Source organism: Mytilus californianus, unplaced genomic scaffold, assembly GCF_021869535.1.
Source record: "Mytilus californianus isolate M0D057914Y unplaced genomic scaffold, xbMytCali1.0.p SCAF_3, whole genome shotgun sequence".
Lineage (NCBI taxonomy): Eukaryota > Metazoa > Mollusca > Bivalvia > Mytilida > Mytilidae > Mytilus > Mytilus californianus.
Genome location: NW_026262679.1, coordinates 8,484,192 through 8,498,435, shown reverse-complemented (window position 1 = coordinate 8,498,435; position 14,244 = coordinate 8,484,192). Strand labels below are relative to the sequence as shown.

Sequence of the window (14,244 nt, the reverse complement as noted above, 5' to 3'; positions counted from 1 at the left end):
ATGCATAGATATATTAATAGTCATGCCCTAAGAAACTGCACATTGATTTTTTAAAAAGTAAAGTCATAAAAGAGTTTAAAACCTACACTGTCAACCAGAAATTAAGTATTTCGAGCCCCTTAAAATGACACACGCCTTTGCCTGAATCTAAGACTACTAGTCTCAGCCTGAATTAAGATTTAAAAGAGACCCCCCCCCTTTTTTCAAAAAAGAAACAAAACACAACACATAACAATAACGAAAGGAAAATTATTAAAAAAAGATAGCTTATGTATAAACCTATTTAGAGTAGTTGTTCATAAAAGACTCATCGGCCGGTAACAATATTCACGAAATAAATATGGATACACGAAGTACGATGTCAAAGACAAAGATATATATGGTTTATCATGTTTATGTAGGCCTAAAGCTGTTATTTTACCAAGCTCAGCCTTTTTTGGTACAACGTTGATATGGATTCAACATATCGCATGACTTCCTTGACATTAAGATAAACAAAATTGCTACAAAGAAAAGAAGAATCCAACTTTTAATAACATTTTACGTTGACATTTTCGGCGCCGGAAATTGACAACGTTGATCTATGTACTGACACAACTTCGGATGAGGTCGATTCCGCCAATTCTGCTTCAAAAAATCCCTAGCACTTAAAACTTATTGATGTCTTAAAATTAATATATTTGTTGTGTTTCAATAATTTTTTATTTAGTTGATAATTATTTTCGAGAGAAGAATAGCTATCGTGTACTTCAGAAACAAGGTTAAGGGAGGACCACGCCCCCATAGTGGGGACATACAAAATAAAGATGACCGTTCTCCATTTCTACTCGATAGAAATGCCTAATTTTTTCATAACATATACATTATGTACCAAAGATTATTATATGAAAGTATAAAAAAAATCGAGGCGGAGATTTTTTTAGAAACATCTAATAATTATAGCAGACCAATAGACGTAATAGAAAAATAGACAAGAATAGCGCCTTCTCTTATTTCGAAAAAAATCTATAATTTTACAATTTATGGACACATATTATTATTTTTAAAGGAGTTAAATATCTAAGGATTCACCTTTTCATGACAGTTGAATGAATACTTACTTTAAAAACAGAAACTGTTCCAATTTCTAAATCTATCGACCTTGCAAGGAAAAACCTATAAAAAATTGAGACCCCTACTTTAAAATGGGTACAAATTTTTGCCCTGGCTTGAACACCCCTGTTCTTTACGAATTTCGATGCCAAAAACTAGCGAGAATAGGATGTAAATTTTTTTAGAAAATCGAAGGATATGTATTTTTTTGTACCCATTTTTAATATCGCTATTTAATTCTACAGTGCATAAAATCAAAATCCGAAATTCTATGTTCAGATATAAAAAAATAAGATTTACTTTTATTTTAATGTTCTAAAATGAAAATAATATGTAAACTCATATATTTTTCTCTTATAAATATGCTTACAATCAACAGTATTGACCGTCGGTACTTTGCCGTAAGCGAATGAAAAAAAATTACAAAAGCGCGCCATTTTTCAGTTGACGTCGGCCGACGCAAAATAGTCCAATTTTCGGCGTAGGACTACTGAGCGCCACCGAATCACATTTTGGCCAAAAAGGCACATCCGGTTGTCCTACTGAACATCTTAGCATAGAAATGAGCAAAAAGTAACAAATTTCCATTTCTTATAGCCTCTGTGTGCATTTTTATATGTAAATATTGGCTACGGCCTAAATCGACTCTAAATAATTCTCAGTCTTACTTGGCCTAAGACCATTTTATACTCATGTGGTATGCTTTTTGTCACTTTTCTTTACATTTAAAGTACATTTATTATATATGGAAAAATAATGTATGGTTAAAAAACTTCAAAAACTTCAAATTGGTTGAAAAAAATGCATGTTGATGTAAGGCTTCCCTTAATTCGAAAATCTCTATTTTCACGCACAGGCTCATATAAATTTGACTTTTGAATAGCTGTAATAAATCTGATAAATCAAATGAGTGTTCCGCTGCTTTTAATACTTATTATATTATATTCAAGAGTATTTAAAAAGCAAATTTTAGCAATATTTAAATTTTTTAGGCCAAATTCTTAACAGTTGAAAATATTTGATTGAAACGTCAAAAATAAACATCCAAATTTCAATATTAAAATGGCCCTAGTTTCTATAATATATATTCTAAGGCCATGAAACTTGGCCAACTATCTTATAATTTCCTAAGCTTAGGTCATGCAAAGTTTTATTAAAATTGGTCAAGTCTTTCTATCCTATTAGGTCCAAGGACACAGTTATCGTCCTTTGGTTTTCGTTGTCTACGAATATAGTCCCTAGTGTGAACAGTGTATAACTTGCATTTTTTTTTTATACACTTTCCCAATTTATTTCTTGATATTTTATGCATGAAATATTAAGTAAGGGGATGAAATTACATGTTAAAAACATTTGGGTGCTGAATCTTTATGTTAAGTAGTGATTTGGTCCAGTTAAAAAAGGTCAAAAATTAGAATGTCTGAAGCTGTCAAACTGAATTTTAGCCCCCCTTAACACAGAATTGTCAATATTTTGAGTTAGAGCTGGTAGAAATTTCTATAATTTTGATATTATTTGTATCAATAGTAGTACACTACACTGTAAAAATTGTTTTGAGATAGAGCAGGTGGGATTTTTTTAATTTGAATTTATTGTCTAAAAGAAATGCACTACGAAATAACTGTGTTCTCGGGCCAACAGTTTCCAAAAGACCAAATGAGTGAAAAAGTATATTTTCACAGAACGCATTTGACTAGCAGGTCGAACAACTGATGTTCTTAAACCCTGCTGACTGCCATTGGCGATTGCCAAATAAACGGATCACAAGATGGAACAAAATAGATCTTATTATTAATTAATTACCAAACAGAAAATAATAAACTTGCGGATAAGATGATATACCGCAAACATGAGGTGCAAAAATTTGTACACCATATCCGGATTTCGACAATTAATGTCTCTTCAGTGATGTTAGGAATCAAAACGGTATTTGGAAGGCCATATAATTTACCTCAATTTAGGATAGACTCTTGAATTTTGAAAGAGTCAAAATAGGATGAACGGATCATATAAACCCGAAGGTTTATATATATAAACAAGTCTAAACCTATAGTTGCTAATTTATATTGATTCATCAATTGTTGATTAATGAACGTCTTGTTGCAAATATTTCATGTGACTGCGTATTTATACATCACAAACAACCAAAGGATACCCATAAAGGTGACCATTATTATTAGCCCCAGTCAACCTTTAGGAGATTAAAGTCATTTTCAATTGAAAAAAAAATATTAATATGTTTAATATGCTTGAACAATTTTACTAGAGATGACCAGGATATTGACGAACGAACGTATCTGGACGAACGAACGTAATAGGACCGGAGCGGTAATTGTATGTTTACAAAACGTACTTTAAACTTAACGATGTTATTATTTGGATGGCATGTAATCATGATAATAGACAGGAACGCATAAAATATACCGATGTAAAAAGGTTTTCATAATATATTTGAAAGACGTTTTAAAATATCCGCAAGTGTTACATATCTACGACATAATGTGATTATTATTGTTGAAAGCATGATGAAATGTACATCACACATAGGATTATTCGAGTGCACCGACGACTTTCGCAATGCTCAAACAAATATTTATGCAGGATTTTGAAGATTTGAAATTATTTATAAATTATAAGATTACTGAATTACTGTTGTCGGATCTTATGTTTGTTCAATATTTTTATTGGGAGTTCAAGTTTCAAAGCCTCCCCCCACCCGCCAAGGGTGACTGGGGAATAGTAATATAGTCATTACAGGTATTCTGCCGATCCTTTTTTTAAAGGGGATTTAAATTTACACAAGGGTCCATCAATAACGCACACGAAGACAACTTTAAAGCCTTACATGTATATAAAGTGTAATCCTATCCAGTATGCACATACTCATGGCATCCTCTGAAATCTTTTTTTTTGGCGATTGTTGAAAAACGTTTCAAAGATTTAAGTATTTCAAGTTTCATTGACTTCACGAAATACCCAGAAGGCAAATGATATGATCGATAATCAATATTATTTAAAAGAAGGTACGTCAACCTTTTTTTTTTATTTCGGAATGTTGATATACTGCCTTTCTGTTTTGCTGAGCTCACGTGGGGAAAAAGGGTATTTCTGTCCTCCCAATAATAAACCTATAGGTCTTTTTTTTTTATTAACTTTTAGAATGTAGAAACGATTTCGTCTAGTGATATACTTATTGATATAGTGTATAAAACAGTTAACATGAAATCACTGGCAAATAAGTTATTTTGTACTTATCAAAAACTTAAGCTTTTTCCCAAAATTTCCACATGAGTAGAGAACAAGCCATAGTAGTTGTAAAAATGTCACAAAATTAGTTGCCGTAAGTATGTTTAAATCAAAATTTCAAAATTATATTCTCCTTATATTATCAGATTTTACCAACATGTGATACTCTGCAAGGTGAAACGTACTTTAGATCGATCTGTACGCATGAATAGGATGATCTGGTCCAACTTCCCTAGAGTTATATCCATTTTTACTCAGAAAGTTGGACCCTTACCAGTATGCAACTCATCTAACGCGGTCTGTTGGATAAATTGAGCATATACATGTATCTGTTGTTGTTTTCGGTTTGCAATCAGAAAACGTAATGAGCATCAAAGATGCAATAGCCGAGTTGCAACTCTATTTTTATTATCAATATATCAATATACTTAACTTCAATGCCTTTTGAAGTATCAACTTTTTTTCACAAAATATTCGTAAAAAAACAGATTTGAAATTGATAATCAATCATATCAATTATATAAAAAGCGTCAATATCTATGCTATCATTCTTGTATTAACTCCGTGACGCATTTTAATCCCTTTTGGAACCTCATTTTCAAAGCAGAGTCTTGTTTATCGAATACACCTTTTTCTATTGTAGAAAACATTACATTATTAATCACCAATACAACGTGAGGAGTTAGCTACAGAGACAGGAAATATCTCATGTAAACTTAATGCAGACGATGCGAATTCCTTAACTTCAACAAGCGTTTTTATGTTAAGATTGATGTTTTTCATGTTCTATGTATAAAAAGCAGCTCCTGTTTTGTACGATGCGTCAAGTTACGCTTTCGTACGTTCGTTCGTCAATATCCTGGTCAACTCTACTATAACACAAGTGTACTTGGTATTACTTGTAAAAGAAAGTTCTTTATCTTATCTTTAGGAAAGCACCGCTATTGAAAAGTTGTATTCCCGTTCTCTTGTTCGCAGATATCCTTTGTGTATGCATCTTAACCACGAAACCTATCAATACAAAAACCGAACTATTTTCTTCTACAGTATTACATCAATACGCTGCGGACCTATGGTTGCTAACTTCTACGTCATTTGGTCTGTAGTTGAGAGTTGTTTAATTTGCTGTCATACCAAATCAAAATCGTCTTATTTTTATATTTGATTGAGATTTTCTTCTGGATAACTCAAATATTAAACACAATCTTTACTCCTTCTGTATTCTGTTAATGTATATCTTTTTGAACTTAGTCAGATGTAACTAAGACAAGTAACGAGAAAATCTTTACGACGAAAGAAGCATGGCAAACCATCCGACAACCAACAAGAAGAAAAAACATGACACCAATAAACCAAGCGAACAACACCATATGCACTCAATATCTTACGTTCTGCCATACAGCAATTTTCAGAATAAGCATGATACAATTTCCAAATATCTACTTGTTTTCCACACCTATTTTGTTATCAAATTGCTGTTCTTTGCATTGTCACCGAAGCTTTAAGTGCTGTTGTTTTGATTTGTTCCCATTTTTAAATACCGTCCTTGTAGAAAACATACCAAATATCGGAACTAACATTGATGTGTTTTAATAGTTTATACATGATTAAGCAGGAATTGCTAACCATTTATGAACACTTATAATTCTACAGTCGGTCGATACTTATATTTTGACATTGTACAAAGTCATGCTTTTCTTGGACTGCTCATGACGCCTTCACACTAAATCAATTTAAGGTGTACTGATTGATATTTTATCTTGGGAAAATTTTATAAATATTTCATATGAAGCTTTAGAACTAGCTTGCCGTAACTGCAAACACTTTTAGATCAGGACATTGTGTCCTTTGTCTCTCTGTTAGTTGTTTTTTTTTTGCTTAGTATCGATTTGATGAGTCAAACCATTTCCAACTAAATTAAGTTTTTTTTTCGGGGTGCTGTTACACCACTGTTCAAGGTTATGGGAGGGTTAAGCAATCACAAATATGTTTACGCTGCAACATCTTTTATTTAGCTGTCCCATTGGTTTATTGTGGGTTTCTATCTTCCATAGCTATTTTCATTTATTGAGTTTATCATAAATCAAGGTCGGTTTTCTGCTTGATTTGGATTGATGCACATTTTGGACATACCTTGGATTTGTTACAGCTTACTACACGGTATGTGTTTGCTCATTGTTGAAGGTCATACGGTGACCCGTAGTTGTGTATGTCTTAGACTTTCTGTCTCTAGTGGGAAGATGTCTCATTGGCAATACTTACACATATCATCATTGTTAAAACGACCAAACTATGTCATGTATTCCATTAAATTGAACATTTAGTTGAACATTTTTATTGTTGTAAAAATATAATTGTATTGCAGGACGTTAATCCTTGATGGATAGTAGGTCAGAATTAAAATAAATATCGCTGAGCGTTTATGTAACACATTCAAATATACGACATAATATTTTAAGAATCCGAAAGAAAACTCACGGATTGATAAGATTATGTTTCAGTAAAGATATATAAAAAAGACTTTCAGAAGTTACAAACGCTGCGAGATATTTATCTTTGAAATTGGCGAGGTGCTATTCAAGTCCACGTTTTGTTTAAAATCATATAACAAAGCAAAATAGGGTGTGAATAAATAAAATCTAACAGTAGCTTTTAAAAGGTCAAATAACGTGTGAAAAACATATGAATATGGTTTTATTTGAGTAATTCATAAAATTAACACACTCTGAAGAAGAAAACGCATTCAGAAATCCATCCAATTTCTGTTAAAACAGTTTTATATTATCATCCAATGTCCTTGTTCTCCAGGGTCGCCTTTCCAACCACGAACTGTTCCAGATGGGTCGTTTTTCATATAGACAAACCAGTCAAGCCACTTTTCTGGTGACAACATGTAATACCCATCAGAAAACCTGATTACTTTCCACTGTCCACTAGAGCCAGGATTTCCTTTCCATCCATTCAATCTAGCCTGTGCTCCACTTCTCATGTACACATACCATTCGGGCCATTTCACTGAACGCAAATAGAAAGTATTGTCTACTGACAAAATCGTATCAAAGAGGAAGTATCCTTGATTGTTTAAATTTGTTGTTCCAGTTATGGAACCATACTTATCATTGCACTAAATGCATACCAGGTTGGCCATTTTTGGGTCCGAAATTTACGAGACCTTTCCCCTAAGAATGCCAGATTCTGAAAAGCAAGTTGACATTTGCCTAAATACTTCGAAACTTCAGGCAACTCAGATGGTTTCAAGTGTACAAAGAAAATAGCTTGTTGGTATGTGGGATTCGTCAAAAACGTTAAGAATTCTTTGTCGTTCGATTTCATATTCTGAATTACGTTTTGTATGCTATTCGCTGTTGACTCACTATGTCCTGCTTGTTTGACAGTGATGTACATTTTCCACAGAACGGCGGATCTAAGGACAGTCAGCTTTACAAAAAGTCGCGTGTATTCAATTGCCCGTTTGACCTGCTGCTCATCTTGGCTTTTTGAACTGTCTCTTATCTTTGATTGTATTATTCCGAGGAATTTAACTCCAGAATAGATAGGAATATGTGCAGATAGAGCAGCAAGTTCATGTTCCTGTAAATCGGTAATTCCGTCAAGGTATGCTAATGAATCGCCAAATACTTTCTCAGTACCGTATGCTTCTGCTCTAAGGCTGGAATCGTCGAACTTTCTAAGTGCTTCATCGATAGCCTTCCTGACAACCGATCCAATGTCCGTATCATCGCCACCTATTGAGCTTACCAATCCAGATATCACCGTGAAAATGCTACTTATTATCGGACCGACTTTTGGAATCAGTTCTGTAATTGATGACATGATGTCTAATGTACCAGAGACGATTTCTGCGACATCCCCACTTGTCAAAGATGGAGCTGCACTACCGACGGCGTCTATTGTTGAGGCAATCCCGTTCAATCCATCGTCATCTTTAAGATATTTTTCTATTTTTCCTAGTTGTTCTCTTGCTAATTGTTGATTGGCCTTTAAACTTGATCCGATTTTTCCAAGCGATGTCTGCCATCTAGCTTCTGTCGCAATGAAAATCAACATCATCAAAATCCATAGCAGAAGAACAGAACGCTTTTGTACTTCCATGTCTGCAATTAAAAAAAAATGATTTTACAAAGCTGAAAATAAATATATTTAGTCTGTCCGTGTACATTTTCTTAGTAGACAAGGAAAACAATTATTAACTTTTTAGACTCGGGACAATTTAATAGCAATTCCCTGTAATCACCAACAAAGTTGGGGCACGTATAGTCTCAGATTGCTTTGAAATTTTGTTTGTTGGTAGCTATCGACCAATATATAGGAAATATATTGACAAAAAATGTGTGTTTGTCCCCGTTGCAATGGTCTGCTTGGATTTTGGCTCAAAATTTAATTTTTTGAGGTAGAAAAATTACCATTTTCAGACAGTTATCATGCACACATTTCAATTTAACTGAATATTGTAACATTTGTTCGTTAAAATATAACATTTAATTAGTTAGAATAAGGATTTTGTCAGAAATGGTTTCAAATATACCCATACTTTGAAAAGATAAACTGTTCAGAACGATTATTGCATTTATTTGGTAACAAGGTTAAATGCAAGAGGTCCAGGTCATGTCAAAAGTTCTTAGCAACGACCCTTACTTGATATAAAAGTACCTATCAACCATACATGTTTGGGTTCAGACTAATATGAACTGTTTTATAGATCCTTGAAAGGTGAGGGGTCAAAATCGTTACCAAAGACTAAAGACGTCAATCTCGTGTATTTGGAAAATGCCAAGCAATCATCAATGTTTTGATCCCTTTTGACAAAATTCCAAAATTTTGAAACTAAAATGTAATTCTTTCTTTAAATAGAAAGTCAAATTCCTTTTAAGAACAGAAATAATTTACTAGCATGATATGTATTTCAGTTAGTCATCAGCCATGTTGTCTCCTGTTCTGACTTAAAACATCATAGATATTTTTTGTTTGTATTTTGTGTTCATGAAACTTTAAATCATTCGAAATAAGTTTTTAGGCTGTTTTTTTCTGGCATATATATAGGTTTACAACACAGGGTAAGTGGTCAATATCGTCACAGTAGTCTGTAGTAGCCTTTTTTAGTATTTGGCATAACTTTTTGGAATTTTGGGTCTTCAATGCTCTTCAACTTTGTACCTCTTTGGCTTTATAACTATTTTGATCTGAGCGTCACTGATGAGTCTTATGTAGACGAAACGCGCGTCTGACGTATTAAGTTATAAGCCTGGTACCTTTGATAACTATTTGTACATTGTCCGTCTGAAATATTTCCCTTTAAAACTGCATTATCAAATTTTATTAAACCTAACAGTGATAATGCATAGCATATATTCTGTAAAAAGCACATATTCTGTTGCCACCTGATAAACATTATGGCTGGTACAGGTAAAAACAGAACAATGAAATTAAAAAGGTAGTTCTTGGCTAAATTTACCGTTATATTATGGTCGGTAGGTGTTGATCTAACCTAAAATTTTCAGAACAAAAATTAAATGTCAGCTTTTAACAAATTACAGTTATTTTATTTGAAAACTATTTTTGATAGAACATAACAAAAATACTTAAAATAACTAAAAACAAAACGCCGAATTGTACCAAGTGTTTTTATTGGCCTGGCCTACAGGGCAAATTAAGCTATACTGATCTCTTGCCATCCGCCATCTCCGTCTGTAAACTTGTGCAAAAATCTTAATCTCTGAAATTACTGGGCAAATCGGAACCAAAGGCTTATCATTCTTATGATAAATAGATACTATAATATAGAATAAAAATTTGATTTTGCGTTTGTGCTTCAAATTTTATTCTTTTTTTATTGAATCAATTTAACGCAAACATACCAGCTGAATCATACAGCATCCTTGGAGGTAATCTAGCATATTTAAGCTATTTGTATTGAAAACTTTTGTAGATAGATGAAAATGTTAATAGCAAACATTTCCAACAAGTGTTAATCAACATGACCGCAATTGCCCATTGTCTCAATTTAGGCGTTATGCCCTTAAATGACGACTGTTACCCATTTTTAAGTCGAATTAAAAGTAATCTTGAAACTGCAAAAAATATAGAAAAACTTATATAACAAAATTTATTAGCCAGGCAAGATCTACAAGAAAGTCAAATCTGGCATGAATCTTCAGTCAACTTCCCCCTTCTAATGATGATTGTATCCTTTGTGTTTTGCTAAAGCTTATTATCGATAAAGAGAAACTGTACACAACTAAAACAATCAGCAAAAACAAGATGTTGAAAAACTATAAAACACAGAGAGAGAATTCAAACTTGAAACATCAGAGTCAGTCAGCTATATAAGATCTACAGACATGTCAACATGATCAAAACCGGTTTGTTTACTCCTCTTGAGTTATTGCCCTTCAGTGAAATTTTTCTCCAATTTAAGTGTTTTTAACGAGAGCAATATTAGAAAGAGTAAATTGTAATAAGCAACAATGTCAAGCAAAATAAGATTTACAAATAAGTGAATTGACAATCGGCACACATTACCATTCAAAGTCATTTTTGTCTACTTTTGTCTTTTTGGCAATTATCAAAAAAATGTTTTAGTAAAAGAGTACCTATAACAAGTAAGACTAGGCAGAATTAAGATCTTTAAATTAATTATCATTTTTATCTCATTATGGAAGTGTTTGCTCTCATTTAAAATAACAATATTTCTTTAATATAGAAAAACAGAAAGATAAAACAAATTATGGAATCGATTAAAATGCTCGGACGGCAAATATAAAAATGAAATGACATTGATTCAATACTTTCAGAACAGGTTAAATTTTACTCCGAGTTGTTTATCACTGAGGGTGTGGACAAAAATAGAAAAATAGCGCAGAAAAAACTTATCGGACGTATTGACAGGAAACTGACGAACGATGATAGACAAAATATAGAACGACAAATTGACGTTGATGAATAAAGAAAGAAAGTTAAAAATCTTAAGAAAGATAAGTCTACGGGAAGGGATGGGATCATATCGGAATCTTATCATACATACTGGGATCTTATCATAACGGATTTCACTTAAGTAGTTAAGGGAGTATTTGTTGAAAATGAACACAGTAAATCGCAATACCAGGGAATGATACTACATAAGGAAGGGGAACTAGAATTAAAAAAAAAAAGGCGGCCTTTAAGCTTGATGAATACGGATTATAAAATTATATCAAAGATATTGGCAGAGCATCTAAAACCGTTATTAAATAAAGTTATTCAATCGGATCAAAAGGGGAGAAATATAAGTGATGGAAATAGACTTTTACAGGATATTATTGAATATGTAGCACATGAGGATATATAGGGATTAGTTATATTTCTAGACCAACAGAAAGCTTTTGATAGTCGAATGGGGATGGCTGATAAACGTTATAGAGGGCTTCAATTTGGTAATAATTTTGGTATCTGGACGAAAATGCTTTTTCAAAATGCCAGCAATGTATTAAAATAAATGGTTTTCTGTCTAAATCCTTTTCAATAAGCAGATCAATCAGACAAAGATGTCATTCGCGCAAATGTAGAAATACAAGGAATGAAAATACCAACGGTAAACGGCCATATTGAAACCAAATCATCAATGTTTGCGGACGATAAGCAACTTTAAAAAAATCCGAACAATTGGCTGAAAAAGCCTTTGAAATGTTGGAAATATATGAAAAAGCCTCCGGTTCCAAAATAACTTCGATAAAACAAAAGGTTTATTTATTGTGTATTGTTTAAAGGGCAAAAAACCAAGTTTCAAAAAATATCCTGTATCAAGGAGAACATAAAAGATTTAGAGCTGCCCAAACTTATGACATTTAAAACAGTAAAACAGTATGATTATAAAAAAAACAATTAATACCTATTTTGGGATACGAGGTTGCGATGAGGGGTATACCTAATGAGTGTGATAAAGAAAAAACAACTCAATGTTATGGGATTTTGTTTTGGGCTCTAAAGTTAGCCTTGTCTACAGAAAATTATGTTGTCTAGATAAAAGCTTCGGGGGATCAAAATGATCAGTTTGGAAAGTTTCATGAAAAACAAACATGTAAAATTAATTTTTAGAATTTTAGAAAGTACAACACAAAGATTGAATGCAATTGCCAAATACTGGCTAAAACACTTTGACAAAAAATTTGGTATTGAATATTTTATATGTACCTGTAAAGATCTAAAGAACTAGAATTAATATTAAGTATATATGTCAAATTTGTACTAAAAGATGGTTACTACATGGTATGAACTTAAAAGTAAAATAACCGAACGTTAACAAAATAGCATTCTTGAAGAAAATATATTTTGTAACAACAATACAAAATGGTAAGGGAAACATTTGCTCTTCCCTTCCTTTACCAAGATTCATATCGCCAAAATAAAAGATGTTTAGAATATCGATACGGAAACCTTTTATTGTAATAAAATAAAATTTGATTAACTAATAGATAAACATAATTGGGCATGCGAATACAATCTAATAAAGAAATCAATCACCACTGATTGAATTAACGAACTAATAAGCGCCATTCCTAATCCAACTAATTTGAAGCACATAAAATCCAGAATAACAACATTCAAAATCATGATTTGGAAAAAAACATGTATTCCCAAAAAAATATTCAATTAAAATGATTACAGAAAAAATAAATAAATGTACTAGTGCAAAATGTGAAATTAAATGGAATAGAACATTTAGTACGGAACTAGACTTCCAATCAGTCTGAAAAAAGCTTCACAAGCTGCCTGTATCAAACAATATTTTCCAATTCCAATGGAAATCACTACATAGTATACATTATACTGAATTTAATTGAATAAATTCGAAAGTCCGATGGCCTATGTAACTTATGTGGCAAATGTTTTGAAACCCAAGATCATTTATTCTATTATGGTTATAAAATTCAAAACGTCATTGAAGAAACAAAAATATTGCTATCTCTGTGCATAGATATACCGCTAAACTTTGATTCCAAAACATGATTATTGGATATAATCAAGATCTTCATAAAACGGAAATAAATATTGGAAATTTTATAGTGTTTTCGGCAAAATTTAATATTTGGACATTAAATTCAACAAAACAGCATTTAATGAAAATTTCTATCCTCCTTATTTTTAAGAAAGATATGAATGATTTTATCAAAATGATCGCTTAATCAAACAAAAACAAAAAACAGAAAAAAAAAAAACACATTTATTCGGAATAGACAAACTTGACCGTTTATCTCAAATATTTTAATTACTATTAATAGTCGAATTTGCTTTTTCTTTCCTTATTATTTGCTCTTTTGTAGATATATATACATTTTTATGAAATAACTTATGCCTCGGTTTTATAGTTATAGTTATCATTTGAATACAAAAGGCACACTTTGAACTAATGTATTGTTTACACCTTAATTTACCAACAACCGCCATTATTTATATAAGTCAATTTTATATTTTCCATTTTATACATATTTATATTACATTCTTCATAATTGTATTACTTTGTTAGTAATAGTATTTTACTCACCACAAATTGTGTTTCTTTATAAGTGCACATACATTAACTTCACAAATATTCCTTCATCGAAAATTCTAAAGTATTTATATACTTTATTACCTTAAGCTTCAAGCACGTGTCCTGTCGCTGTCAATATTTAATAGGCATTTAACCTGGAACACAATTTAGATAACAAAAGATTTCATAATTCATTGTACAATATAAATCTTCCTCTTATACACAATAAAACAAAATGTTTCTTTTGATAAACACATTATAAGACTTTTATGCGCATAGTATCGAAATACAATAATCATTCTAATAAAATAATGGTCTCTTTGAAAATAGAATTAGCTTGCAGTCTTTGATATTTAAAAAAAAAATGGAGGAATAGGCAA

General features: G+C 31.9%; 1 protein-coding gene across 3 annotated transcripts in view; it reads right to left on the bottom strand.

Moving 5' to 3' along the window:
• LOC127733912 (toxin CfTX-A-like) overlaps window positions 1-13,911 on the bottom strand; it is a 179,763-nt gene extending 165,852 nt beyond the window's left edge. For all 3 annotated transcript variants that reach the window (XM_052243376.1, XM_052243370.1, XM_052243369.1), the window contains exon 1: window positions 13,877-13,911. The gene's annotated coding sequence lies outside the window, so the exon portion shown is untranslated. The remainder of the gene's footprint in view (window positions 1-13,876) is intronic.
• Window positions 13,912-14,244: the final 333 nt, after the last annotated feature.